The sequence below is a fragment of the Ailuropoda melanoleuca genome, unplaced genomic scaffold (assembly GCF_002007445.2).
Source record: "Ailuropoda melanoleuca isolate Jingjing unplaced genomic scaffold, ASM200744v2 unplaced-scaffold73303, whole genome shotgun sequence".
NCBI classification, from domain to species: Eukaryota; Metazoa; Chordata; class Mammalia; order Carnivora; family Ursidae; genus Ailuropoda; species Ailuropoda melanoleuca.
This window is the reverse complement of record NW_023248619.1, coordinates 1-4,505: the sequence shown is the minus strand read 5'-3', so window position 1 is coordinate 4,505 and position 4,505 is coordinate 1. Positions and strand designations below refer to the sequence as shown.

Genomic DNA, 4,505 nt, shown 5'->3' with positions numbered 1-4,505 from the left:
CTGCCTGCCCCGCCCCGCCCACCGCCCCGCCCCTCCACTCCGCTTGCGTAGCGGCTCACTTAGGAGTCTTGGAGCCGCGCCGCTGAGAGAGCTGCTTTCCAGGCGAGGTTGGTGAAGTGGTCCCGCGCCGTCCTCGGGCTTCTTGTCCGGCCGCTGCGGCTTTCGCAGCGGAGCCCGGGAGGGGAATGGTGAGCGGAGTGCTCAGTATTCATCGGCCCGAAAAGGGGCCGGGCCCGAGGCTCGTGGTGCACCGGGATCCCACCATCCCCTCCAGCAGCTCTCCCGTGGCATTGCGCTGCCTGCAGCCAGCCGGTGTGTGTGGGGGGGTCACCGAACACAAGAGGGCGACGAGCAGGGGGACAGAGGAGTGAGGAGAGGGCGGGGTGGGGAGGGCGGCCTCCATAGCAACCGGCGCGTGGCTCCCGCAGCAGGTTGTGACATAAACAGCTCGGTGCCCACCAGTACCCACCCCCCGCAGTCTCCCTCCAGCGGGACCCCATTTCTCACAGCTTCTCTCAAATACATAGAGTTTTTCAGGAATTTTTCCTCAAAAAATATCGTTGTCTAATGTTAAAGGTATGGTCCTTACCATTTGCCCTTGACAGAATGTATGTCAAGATGTGTTATGAACCAAGTAATATCCGTTATGGGATTTTGGTCCTTTGGGGAGGAAAAATTAAAAATAAGCTCCCTTGAGAGGGTTTGAACTTTCGCCCTTTACAGTCTGACGAGTTACAGTCGCAAAGGCAGTCTTCCGCCACCAAAGTCTTTGTTTTTTGATAGCTTTGAATAAAAAGTGAGGTAGAAGCATGGATCTACGCATTTCACCAACGGTATTCACTAATTTAAATATTTCTACTTTTCTAAGTGGGCCCTTGGTTCCCAGATATATGCACACAGTTGATAAATCTGTAAGATGGGGTCACAACCACATGAAAGGAGCTAAGGAATATCTAGAACATCATAAAGCATCCTCAATTCGCTTCAGACAAGAAAAAAGATTTCATTGCCATGCTCTGTTAAAGCTCTCCACCACAGTCTCAGTGAATCAGAAAGAAAAGCCATTGAATAGCTAATTCAATTCTGTCCTTTATTGTCTACCTTGTCCTTGGAACTGTTAGATGTTATGCCGGTGTCTGTCATGAAATTCACGCTCAACTAGTTTACACTCTTGGGTGTCTAACAATATGAAAGGACAAAGAATGGTATTTGCCAAAGCGGTGTTTTTCATAAACAGTGACTATAATGAGGATGGGAAGTGGGATGGATTGGATTGGTATGGGTTTAGAGAAAACCTGATGGAGGAAGTGGGTCTTAATGTGCATCTTAAAATGACAATTCCTAGAAAAATACTTACTGAATCATTTGTCCAATGAACAGCTAATTCCCTTTACCAAACTACAACATTTTGTATTTTTGTTCCCTTTCCTCGCTAGCGAGAATACTGGAAGCAGAGCAGGAAAGCTAATTTTAGCTTCAGATTTCCTGGGAGGAGAAAGAGCACTTGACAGAAGGAACACCAAATAGCAGTAGTCCAGGTACTTTCCAAATTTATTTATAAAATGGTTCTTGGATTTCAAACTTCACCTTTTTCATAATACATTTCCAATCATATCTCACTCATTTTGACCACTTTAGGAAGTAAAGTGTATTTTCTGTTAAATAGAGTGTTTCCCTTTACTCACTGGGAATCCTTAACCAGAACATTAATTTTGTGACTATAATTTTATTTGCTTCACTCTTTCCTTGGCAGCTTTACTCATGCCCTAATCCAAACATGTTTGCATTACTTCCTCATATATTCTAAGGAGCCATTTTGAGGGTATATGTAAGCATATAGTTATTAGTATGTGGAAATCCATCAAAAATGTGGGTATAAGGAAAATGTGGTTACCCTCTGAGCGTTAAGCTTAGACAAATAAACCATAATGGCCAAAAGACACAATTTGCTGTCTTGGCAGCATTTCATGTGAAAAATTACTTGATATTTTTATGGCAGTGTCACAGATTTCCTCAAAATACCTTCAGCTGTGTAAATAAAATATCCTCAGCCTTTGGGTAATAGGGAGAAAACCTAACATATTATGCCAACTTGATAAACTGGGTCTGTTGCAATAATTTAATCAATTCCTTTACATTTTGGTTAAAACACTTAAGCTTTCAATATTCCATCTCTCTCAGTATGCTCTCCTCAAAATGACATTTGGAAGAATAAGAGGGAGGACCAGGGGTAGCTGACATAAATTTCAGACGCTATTGGAGAATCTCCGTCCTGACATTTGCAAGGTCTCCTTTGAATTCTTGCTGGACTGTTCTGCAGGGAGGCTAATTTTGACTCGTCTCTGAGATGCAGTGTGTGCTGGGCATTCTGCTGCTGGTACCTGCTCGTAAGACTCCTCCTGCCTGTCTCAGCTGGATCAAGGCCCTGTGGCATACCCTGGTGGATTCAGCCTCACCAATGCGATAGAACCCTCTGAAGCTCTGCCGCAATCATCTTCGTTCCTTGATCCTCAACACAGAAGGCCCCTCTTGCTCTGCTCTCAACACAGTGACTGTCCATGGCATCCCTTCGGACCCTCTCCTCTCTCACTCTGGGAGGGAGAGTCATTCCTTCTAAACATCCCTTACCACTGAATTTGCAAGAAGTGGTGACCCCTAGCTTGGTTCTGCACAACCTATAAAGCAATGTGCTTTCAGCTCCCCAGCCCTCACCACTCAACCTATCTAATACAACTTTCCCCTAGTCCACCTTTCTTTTCCAACCACAGTCCTTGGACTGGAAAGAATGGACCTTTCTACCTTGCTGCTTACTGCCAATTGCCCCCCCCCATATGCAAAACTCTTCAGCCAAATCCACTTGGCCAGGTAATTAACATACTAAAGGAGGGGATAGATGAATTTAGAAAATTAATTTCTTTCTTCACAAAGCCTGGCTTTGTCTTACTACAGAGCCTCAAAAGTCTGTTTTGCTGGTAAAAGTTGTTGTTCGCCTTTGAAGAAGCAAATTGGGAAGTTGGGAGATGGAATGGGAGGGAGGCTCATGTTTCCCTGTCTACCCTTTGGTATCTTTTTTAATTGGTACCATGTGCAGTGTCGACATTCAGCTGGTTTGCACCAGTACAGCTCTGCCAGTCCTTTTCAGCTTGCCTGTTCTGATTGGGCAATAGTCTGTCCTGAGTGGCCAGTGCCCATTTGGTTCCAGTTGTTAAACATTTTTAGCTTAGTCCTGACCATGTACATAAATAACCTATTTGCTGAAGGCATATAATTTAATTGTTTAAGCCTGTTTTGGAATTTTTTTTTTTTAATGAGCAACATTCTTTACATTCCTGATGAATTAATCCTAATCTCTTCTTTTTCCCACCTCACCCCAGCGTGTGCGTGCGCGCGCGCGCACGCACACACACACACACACACACACACACACACAGGCAGATGGATGCCTCAGGCTGAGTAGGAAGGAGGTCAAGTGAATAAAAAAGTGAAAGGGAAACCATACAGGGCACAATGTTCCCATCAACAAACAGTTATAAACCCTGTTCCCATCCCCCACTCTAATAAATCACAGTTTTTGTTCAGGTATCTTCTTTTTTTTTACTGGCTATGTCCTTCAGGAGGACATTACCAGCTCAAGGGGAAATAGCATGATTGAGATAAATCAGTTTGAATGGGTCATTTCTTCTTGCCAATAGTTTAAGCCTGGGCAAGTGATTCAGTTATGACCAAGGATGTGTGAGGGCAATTCTTCTGAAGGGCTTCAGCAAGTGCCTTTCTTTGCTGATTTAAAAAACAAGCAAATAGAAATAAACACTTCCATGCTACATCTGAATGTTTTCTTGTCTATCTGTGCTGCCTGGGACTCTGCAACCATCATGAAACCATGAAAAGAACAAGCCTAAGAATAAGCCAATACGCTGACCATGGTGGAGCGGAAAGATGGGAGGAATGCAGATCTTTACTGTAGTTGAGTCATTCTAATAATCTAATTAACCTTGAAACTGTCCTACCTCCTATTAAGCCTTTCGACTTGAAATCATTCTCAGTTGGCTCTTTTGTTACTTGTTGCTCAAAGTATCTGAGCCAAACATTTGCTGATTGACTATCAGATCTGTTTCCCTACCTGTCACCTGTTCGGGCATGTATTGCTGGAGCTGACCCTTACAGCCGGTTTCCCGTTTTCTCTTGCCAACTGACTTCTGTCTATATTCAGCCAATGGCAGACGCTGATGAGACACTAGAAGGAAGAAGCCAAGGCATTTCTCCCTCTCTCCGCGTCTGGCTGTGGCTTCATTTCTTCCATGTTTTTAACTTCTGGAAGACCACTCTTTCTTCTAGGGTCCCAGAGCCTGCTGGTCAGTCCTTGCCTTTTCTCAGTGGCTTCTGTGTTTGCCCCACTGTCACACATGGTCTTTCAGCTCTCCTGACATCTTTTTGTTTTTTTTTAAGATTTTTTATTTATTTGACAGAGATAGAGACAGCCAGCGAGAGAGGGAACACAAGCAGGG

The 4,505-nt window shown here is 44.5% G+C and overlaps 1 long non-coding RNA gene across 2 annotated transcripts; it reads left to right on the top strand.

Annotated features, from left to right (window-relative positions):
* The first annotated feature begins 22 nt into the window (after nt 1-22).
* On the top strand, nt 23-3,820 carry LOC117800613. 2 transcript variants are annotated; one of them, XR_004623128.1, is made up of 3 exons: nt 23-107; nt 1,437-1,538; nt 2,321-3,820. It is a non-coding gene; the product is annotated as an uncharacterized LOC117800613 (long non-coding RNA). The 2 variants fall into 2 exon arrangements; XR_004623129.1 differs by having other exon boundaries at nt 44-312.
* Nucleotides 3,821-4,505: the final 685 nt, after the last annotated feature.